Source organism: Narcine bancroftii, chromosome 5, assembly GCF_036971445.1.
Source record: "Narcine bancroftii isolate sNarBan1 chromosome 5, sNarBan1.hap1, whole genome shotgun sequence".
In the NCBI taxonomy this organism is placed as follows: domain Eukaryota; kingdom Metazoa; phylum Chordata; class Chondrichthyes; order Torpediniformes; family Narcinidae; genus Narcine; species Narcine bancroftii.
Genome location: NC_091473.1, coordinates 2,595,220 through 2,604,846, shown reverse-complemented (window position 1 = coordinate 2,604,846; position 9,627 = coordinate 2,595,220). Strand labels below are relative to the sequence as shown.

General features: G+C 43.4%; 1 long non-coding RNA gene across 2 annotated transcripts in view; it reads left to right on the top strand.

The window, feature by feature from the left end:
* Positions 1 to 576: 576 nt before the first annotated feature.
* Positions 577 to 9,627, top strand: part of LOC138762611 (uncharacterized) — a 32,186-nt gene continuing 23,135 nt past the window's right edge. Inside the window, exons 1-3 of one of the 2 annotated variants that reach the window (XR_011356974.1) lie at positions 577 to 661; positions 4,920 to 5,071; positions 8,610 to 8,688. This is a non-coding gene — a long non-coding RNA (uncharacterized lncRNA). The remainder of the gene's footprint in view (positions 662 to 4,919; positions 5,072 to 8,609; positions 8,689 to 9,627) is intronic. The other variant, XR_011356973.1, reaches the window with a different exon arrangement.

The window sequence follows — 9,627 nt, the reverse complement described above, 5'->3', positions numbered from 1 at the left end:
AGAAGAGGTGTGCACCACAAAACTTATTCCCACTGGAAACATTACTAAAATAACAGTAAATACAAATACTTCATTGAGATAAAATTCACAAATACAGAATTGAGATTAAAAATTATTAAAACCTTTTTCTAACTCCATTACGAAGTTCATTCAGGAGACTGGTAATGGCAGGAAAGAAACTGTCCTTGAACCTGGTGATGTGTGATCTCGTAGTTGTGAATCTTCTTCCCAATTGGAGGAGGGTAAGGAGTGTGTGGCCAGGGTGGGATGAGTCCTTTAATACTACACAGATTGATATGAAGATGCCAGTCCAAGTTTTTGACACTATTGATGATAGGCACAGCTTATGCGAATAAGACTAAGAAAATGAGTAAATTTGTGTTGAGTTGACATTATAAATGGGGTTAATATTAAATCTGAGCAGGTTATTTGTTGATACTTTTTTTAAAAAAAGATTGCAAATAATAAGTGCATATTTTTTAATATACTGAGTGTACCCTGTGATATAACAATGGGTGACACAATGGCTAGTCGATCCACTGTCCCACAATGCCTTTCCTCTTTGATTGTGTTTACTCCGGGTGCTCCGTCTTCCTCACACACCCCAAGTCATGCGGGTTAGGGGGTTAATTTGCCTTTATAAATTGCTCCTGCTGTGTTGGTGAGCATTGGAATCTGGGGGGAGTTAGGGGGAGGGTGGTGAGGGGAGTTGATGTGGGACTTCGAGTCGGATTGATGTAAATGGGTGGTTGGTGGGGACTCAGTGATTGAAGGGCTTGGTTCTGTGCTGTGCCTTCCTGTGATTCTATTCCACTTGAGAATGGCTGCCTTCACTAGAGGAGGTTGTTCTATATCGGCATATAAAACTGGAGAAGGTAGAGTTTGGACCTTTCAGATTTATTTATTAACTTCAAGCCAATTGAGTGCAAATATCTGTAAATGGATAATAGGGTCTGCAAAGGATCTAAACAATAATATGGAATAGCTCTCAACTAAACCACGGTCCCTGCTGGCATTGAGAAGAAAATTATCCATATAATTTCGTGTACTTGGGAATAGGATACAATTAAGGGACATATTCTTTTGTAGAAATAGTGGCGGCGGAGTCAATTGTATTATTTAAGAAAAGGTTGGACAGGTATATGGATGAGAAGATGGAGGGTTCTGGGCATTGTGCAGGGAGGTGGGACTAGAGAGGGGTGTTTGGTTCGGTGTGGACTAGAAGGGCCTAATGGCCTGTTTCCATGCTGTAATTGTTATGTTATGTTATGTTTATGTTAATTTCAGCAATATTCTGCTGTTAGCTTTGCTTAGTCGGGTCTGCAGCAACTCCCAATAAACCCACAAAGCTGATTTTCCACATTCAAAGGTGTGATGTTGAAGCAAAAGTTGAAATAATGTGCTTGAAATAGATATCAGATTTATTGTCAGAGTACATACATGACATCACAGACAACCCTGAGATTCCTTTTTCCTGTGGGCGAGGTAGAATTACCACTAACTGATAGAGCAAAATAAACTGTACACAGTGTATACATGTAAACAAATAAAGAACTGTAAATAGATAACAAATGTAAACACACTGTGCAATACAGAGAGAACAAAAAAGAAAATCAATAAAGTTTGTTGTTGAGGAATCTGATGGTGGAGGGGTAGCAGCTGTTCCTGAACCTGATGGTGTGAGTCTTGTGGCACCTATTCCTCTTTCCTGAAGGCAGCAGCGAGCACAGAGCATGCACTGTGTGATGTGGATCCTTGATGATTGTTGCTGCTCTCCGACGGCAGCGTTCCCTGTAGATGTACTCAAAAGAGAGAAGAGTTTTGCTTGTGATATCGTGGGGCACGTCCACTACCTTTTGGAGGCCTTTACACTCAGGGGTATTGGTGTCCCCATACCAGACCATGATGCAGCCGGTCAGCACACTTTCCACCACACCTCTGTAGAAATTTGCCAGGGTTTCTGATGTCATACCCAACCTCCGCAAACTCCTGAGGAATCTGACTTGATTTCTTCACGATGCCATTGGGTCCAGGAAAGATCCTCCGAGATAGTGACTCCCAAGAACTGAAATTTGCTCACCCTCTCCACCTCTCACAATGATCACTGGCTAGTACACCTCTGGCTTTCCTTTCCTGAAGTCAACAATCAGCTCCTTGAATGCAAGGATGTTGTTGGTGCACCATTCAGTCAAGCTTTCAATCTCCCTCCTGTATGCTGATTTATCCACTTCCTTTATACAACCCACTACTGTGGGATCATCGGCAAATTTGAGGCAGGTGCCCCGATCCACAGCTGTAGGTATAAAATGAGCAGAACGAATGAGTTGGAGAAACTCAGCAGATCATACATAATCCATAGGAGGTAATAGGTGACCGAGATCTGCCAAGTTTCTCCACCATGTTTGTGTTTTGCATTTGACCCCAGCATCTGGAGACTTCTTGCTTAATAACCAAGCACCATTCTGATTAAGCAGAATTTTAACTTTGTCATGATCAGGATTTCTGATATGACTTCCTCCCTGGAATCAGTAACTTTTCCCAGCAGAAAGGGCATGCTGCTTGGAGATATTAGTCAAGTCAAGTTTATTGCCATCTGATTGTACAAGTACAACCCTTTGAAACAGCATTCTTCGGTCCTCAAGGCAAAGCACATAGACACAAAACCAGGCAACACACACATAGAGACAAACAATGCATAAGCAGGTCAAGGGGTTTATCTGTTAAAACAAACAAATAAATATTATTTTGTAGAAATGAAAGCCTATGGTAAGTTGGATAATTAGAGTGAGCCGTTCCTTTGGTCATTCAGCATTCTCACTGCCCGTGGGAAGAAGCTGTTCCTCAGCCTGGTGGTGCTGGCTCTGATCCTCCTGGATCTCTTCCCCGACAGGAGCAGCTGAAAGATGCTGAGTGCAGAGTGGAAAGGGTCTTCAATTGCCCTTTTCACTTTACCTAACCAGTGGATAGGCTGTTCAGTGAACAGGTTAAGGAACCCAATTTTGCCGTTCACACTGGACCCCGTTAACCATTTCTCGGTGTCATTTCACACTCACCACAAGGCATCCCCGGGGAATAGGGGATTCTATCCTCCACCAACGACATCTGAGTGATGCATCGCATGGTGGCGGACCTCCCCTAAATCCGGATCAATGTATTATGATCTTGTATTTAAACAGAATTAATCATGCCTAATTATAACATAATTAAACATGATGTACAGTACAGTACTGTGCTGACCTGTAGAAACCTTTATAAATTTATAAAATACCATGGGAAAGTACAGCCACACAATTTATAAACACCATGGGAAAGTCCTAGCGGCAATAGCACACAATTTATAAAGACTGTGGGAAAGAGTGATGGCAGACCTGCCTTCCCAGAATTCTGTGCAGCAGGAAAAGGGCTGTATGCAAGGAGCACTCATGGAGAGGGTTCTCTTCTGCATGGAATTCTGGGAGGGCAGATCCGCCATATCTCTCTCCCGCTATAACTTTCCCACGGTCCTTTAGATATTCATAAAGGTTTATATAGGTCGGCAAAGTTTATTCCTTCTTTCTAAACTTTTGTTTCCTTTACGTTCCTGCACTCATGCTAAAACATAATCAATGTGTCACTACTTTATCCCATGATAATCTATGTCCCTTTCACACTGGACTAATCGGCACACAGAGGTCATTAGACGCCAGGCTAGTTAGTATCATCCCTGGTGTCTGATGATGCCTGCATGCCAATTAAAAAGCTTTCACACTGGACCCTTAACCAGTAGATTGGCTGTCAATTACTGGGACGAGGTGCCAATGTGAAAAGGGGCATAGATTTTGCGTGGCCTCTTCAGACAACGATCCCGGTAGATCACTTTGGGTTTCTACACATTGTTAATGAAATTTTGGGTGGACCATGGACTTTGTTACCTGGTGCAGGCTTCAAACCTTTGTGTCAAATTTCCTCAATTTACTCTCAGGCTTCTATCGATGTTACTGTGGGCCTTCCTTTGTTGCTGTGAGATTCCAAACAGGCCGAATCCAGACACAGTAAAACATAATGTTCCATGACTGAAATCAAGCAGCAGAAATCACAAATTTACTCATGACCAGTCCTTGACATCAGTACATTAACATTACAATGCTGGAGGGAGTAATGAAGTTGTCATTAATTTATTCCAATGAGCCATTATAACTCAATAAAGTGAAAATTAAAATCCCATTTCACCACACTCCAGTGCACAGTTACAACACTGCTGTGCTGTTTTAATGAAGTAATTTTCATATTAATTTATGTTTTGTGTGAGACTTACAAGCCTAAACCAAGCTTCAGTCCTCAGCATTGTGTAATCTGAGCTAACTCTTGGCCTTTCTGCTAATCTATCTCAATAAACGGGGATTAAATTCACAGGGACCATCTTGACCCAAAGAGAGCTTGTAAATCAGCCTCATGCATATTCCCAAATTCTGTCATTCAAATAATTGATGTTTACTACACATGATGTTAGCCAAAAGGCCGAGAAGCGATAAATCATTGATGTTTAAAACAAAACATTTTCTCTTATTTTCAGATTAATTTCTGTTTTTTTTAAAAAAGAGTGGGAGGAAGGCAATTTAAGTTCATGGCTTTAATTTCATACAGTTGGCGTCATGGTTAGTGCAACACCTTTACAGCACCAGTGATTGGGAGCAGACCAGCATTCGAATCCCACACTGTCCTTAAAGAGTTTGTATGTTCTCCCCGTGTCTGCGTGGGTTTCCTCTGGGGCTCCCGTTTCCTCTCATCATTCAAAACATATCGGGGGGAGTGTAGGTTAACTGGGTGGCATGGACTTGTGGGCCGAAATGGCCTGTTACCGTGCTGCATGCCGAAATTTGATTTTGAAAAATTTATATTTAAAAATTACTTGCACTAATGTAACACAAGATGTTCATCAGGCGCAGGTTTGAGAAACAGTGACGCCATGCCAATGAATTGGAACAGATGACCACAAGTTTGGATAGAGATGTGTTTGAAGGAGTGCCTTGAATAAGGGAAAACATGTAGAAAGGCAGAGAGGTGCCAAGAAGGAACACCAGGGCCTACCAAGGTTTGTACCAAACTTTCTACCAAAGTTGGGGAGGTCTTTGACTTTAATTACAATATGATCTCTGGACATCAGATTCTGCGTGAATATCAGGGAGTGAGTACAACTCTAGCATTGATTTCAGTTGTCCTGTGGGCCACAGCTCCCCGTTCTGTTGTTCTCTTCATGTATAGGTCAGGAGAATTGGACAAAGCATTGAAGGGATAGATTTTTTTCCCCTTCTTGGGGAGAGGGGTCAGAGTTTTACACACCATGCAAAGTCTGACACTTCAGCTTCTTCATTAAGTGGGTTGAGTGACTGTTGATTTCTGCGCATTGTTGCACGTATCATCTCTTTGACTCACCTGAGGTAACAGCAGAAGATCCAGTCTTTGAAGGCTTCCATTGCACACAGATGTGCACGGGCAGACACCTAAGTACAGATACACACACAGACACACTGGCATGCCTGCCAACACAGACACGCATGCACACAGACTCACGCAAACACAGAAAGTAATTGCCAGCAAATGAGAGGGAAAGAATTCAGTTCAGGAGTGAAATAAGGGAATAGGTCTTGAGGGCATTACAGAAACAGGATGGAACAGGGGTGATGGAGAGATTTGAGCATAGATGACAATGTTAACTGCAGTGTTGGTCAGTGAGTTCAGAGCTGATGATGAGAGGGTCTAGGTATGAGGGAGTGTGTGAAATAATCCACAAGAGCACAGAGAAAGATGAGCCTTCTTCTAACCAGAGAATGGGTAAGAAGTTCAGCAGCTGATGAATTTGATACATCTATGAACAACACACATCTAGGAGGATTACATGGGATATTATGTGGGTGCAGTGGCAGTAACAGGGGTGACAGCATTGCAACAGGACCGGATTTCTGCTTCCTATTGCTAGACCACACACCACTGTTTACACGGACCTTTTTTTAGCTCAGTGTATATACTGAATCAATGTGTAATGTATACAGGAGTGTTATAAATTAGTGACAGAGACTGTATTATTTTCCAGTGAAAACATTGCCTTCCTGTTACACGAGAAGTAGATTTTCTTTCCTCACTACCCCCCCCAACCACTTTTTATTCTACATAAAGAAGGTGGATTTTACATCTGTGAGGCCAGAATAGAACTCTGCATCAATGAGAGAAAGCCATGAATAGAATGTATCCAGACCCATCCTCACTAACCATTATCCAAGCTTCGAACAGCAACAACTCAAGCAAGAGGAAGCCACCTGCACCCCAAATTCCTCTGGCTTGAGGGTTGTGGAGGAGGCACAGGGACTGGAGGTGGCGGGGGCGAGATCGGAGCATCGGAGGCTGAACTTGTTTGCGTGCGTTACACATTTGAAAGGTTCAAATGAAGTTCATAAATCACTCAGGCGTCACCGGTGCAGTTTATGATGTCCTTGGGATTCCCCGGTGTGTATTTATAAGTTACATACTCTCAGCCATCTGTTCTCCAGTGTGTACTGTGGTGTTATATAACTCTTGCTCGTTGCACACCATACATCATCAGACCCGGAAACTGGAACTGCACACTAAGCAGTGTTGCCAGACCAGGCCCATATACTGCTATGTGTCATGGGCAGGCAGATGATGCCTGACACTCTTGGATTGCCCATTTTGGCCTGCTCCCTAGAAGTGGGAATCTTCCATTTGGAGGGTTTACTGTGCAATTTGTACAGTCGGGGCTCGTCAGCTAGAGCCACCTGTAGGTCATGAACATTAAGAATAGGGAGAAAGTCTTCATGGGTCAGCTTTTGTGGAAGGAAAGGAGAGAAGGAGAATTTCTTTGAGAATATTACAGAAAACATCCACCAAGATGCCTCTGATGTCACGGGTCACCTCTGAAGAGCTCTTCAAAAGGGTTAGTTTTCCTTTTAAGGACTGACTGAGACAAATACTCAAGTCACGCCACATGCAAAAGTGCTGGAGAAACACAGCAGGTCCATAGGAAGTAGGGTGCAACCAACATTTCGAGCCAGAGCCCTTTGCCAAGGTATGAGTAAAATGCAGGCAGGGACCTTAATAAAAAAAAGGTGCGAGAGGAAAGAAGAAAGGGGCAGGGAGAGGAGGAGAGGCAAACATGCAAGAGGCCATAGGTGGGAGGATAGAGGAGACAATAAGCTGAGAAGTGATGGGGAAGAGAAAGGAAAGGGGTGGGGAGCAGGAGGAAAGGAGATGGAAGGACAGGGCAACTCAAGGGGAGGGATTTACCAGAAACTGGAAGAGTCGATGGCAATGCCATCTGGTTGGAGCACGGCCAGACTGAATATTAGGGATTGTTCTTTCAATTTGCAGGTAGCTTCGGTTTCAATTTGCAGGCGCACGAGGCCACGAGTGTGGAAATGAAGCGTGGGATTAAAATGGTTGGCCACTAGGCAGTCCTTGCTACTGCAGCGGGCAAAGCAAAGATGCTCCACAAAATGATCTCCCATTCTGCCTCCTGTGGAAATATCCAAATACGTTTTGACTGCACTGACAGGACCCCTTTGACACCAAGATCTTTAGAATCTGGGACACCCACCAGCTTTAAAGACCTTAATTTCATTTGACTCTGTGATTTGAGGTGAGGGATAAATCTGGTGAGGAAAGAAAGACGACCATTGTGGTGATTGTTGACAAAGAGAATATGATATAGTACTGGGGAAATGTTGCGCAGGGATTTGTCTGGCTGAAAGGGATGACTTAAACCCAACCTCAGCATCAAAGGAGGATGATCTGGTTGTAAAAGCAGCAACACGTTTTGCTAGACACTTGCAAGGTGAAGGAAAATTCAGAATTCATTGCCCTGCCTTAATTGGCCTTGAACTGAATGAGTTACCAGGCTGTTTCAGAAGACACACAAATGCCTGGCATCACGACAGACCAGACCAAACAAGGCTTGAGATTCCCTTTCCTGAATTGGATGCATTTTTATGATTTAAATATAGATGTACAGCACGGTAACAGGCCATTCCGGTCTACAAGCCCATGCCGTCCAAATGCACCCCTCCCACCAATTCTCATATGTTATATTTTTGAAGGGTGGGAGGAAACTGGAGCACTCGGAGGAACCCCACAGTGGTGATACAACCACCGGACTGTCTGTGACTGCCTGTGCCTGTCTGCATTCCTGTCTGTGCCTGTCTGCATTCCTGCCTGCCTACTGTAGGGGGAAACCCACTGTACTCGCAGGGATGTAACCTGAGAGGCTGGCTCCACCTACTCCCTGCCAATCACCAGCCCCATATAAAGGCTCACTCCAGCCCTTGCGTAGGCAGCAGAGCACACAGAGCCAGACGGGATACCTAACCCTGTGTGCAGGTTTTGAGCTAATTAAAGCCTGTAGTGTTGCAGTTGGAGCCTGTTTGCACCACATCCACAAAGAACAAAGAGAACATACAAACTCCTCACAGACAGCCCTGGATTCAAACCACCATGGTAAACTGTGCCACCCCCAAATCTAAAAGTTTTATTGCCATTCATACTGAAGCTCCTTATGGAATTGTTTTTATTGTCATGCGTACCAATATACAGTAAATATCTTTGTCCTGTGTTCTATCCAGGCAAGTCCATTCACACAGAAGCTAATGTAATGGAAACACATAAACAACAGGGCAGGGAACAGTGTTAAAATAAGACAAGGTGATGTTTCTTTTATTGTAATAAAGAAATTTGGGTTCTTTTAAAACAACTATATTTTATTAGCTAAAGTACACACACACACACACACACACACAAAACTGTGTGGAGGTATCCATCTTGAATCCAACCTAAATTGCAACAAACTAGTCTCTGCCTCCCTCTAGTGGTCAGGAGGATCACTAGCACACTTTCATAACAGTGTGCAGGCTATAGAGAAAAGTGCAGTTAGAAACAAAGCCAAGGCATTGCCTTTTGTCAATGAGAGATCTAATGAAGAAGTTTCACTTCACAAAATAACTTGCATTAATGAAGCATCAAGGGCAGAACATCAGTGAACCAATGTCAAAGGAGAATTGGAACAGATGAACAAAAGCTTGGATGGAGAGGTGTTTTAAGGAGTGTTGTAAGGAAAGACGTGTAGAAAGACAGAGAGGTGCCAAGAAGGAACACTAGGACCTTGTGGGAAAGTTGGGGAGGTCTGACTTTAAACACAACAGAGCCAGCTGCTCCACTTGTTGGACTGTACACGGCAGCCAAGTGGAGGGGCTGGCTTAGGTATGCCCAAAATAGGGTAGGTGATTCAGGCAGCCAGTGTTTCTAGCCTGGAAGGAGAGAAGATAAAGTACAATGCGATGTGAAGAACAAGTTCGGAAGGTTCGAGAAGTAATGAACCTGTACACAGATTAAGTCAAAAGAAATAATCTTAATTAATGTGCAGGGAGAAGTCGCACAGGTTCGCACAGAGGTTCACACTAGGTGGTTCCAACTAAACAAACAATATACACTCCAATCCATGATAGTATAGAAGGACAGTATAAAACAGCACCCGCCATCCCCAGATAACTGACAGGCATGATTCTACAGTCAATAAATTACAAATCTCCCTTGCACATTTTATAATAGCAATAGTTACTCCAGTGTTGTCACTTGCCACTTGGA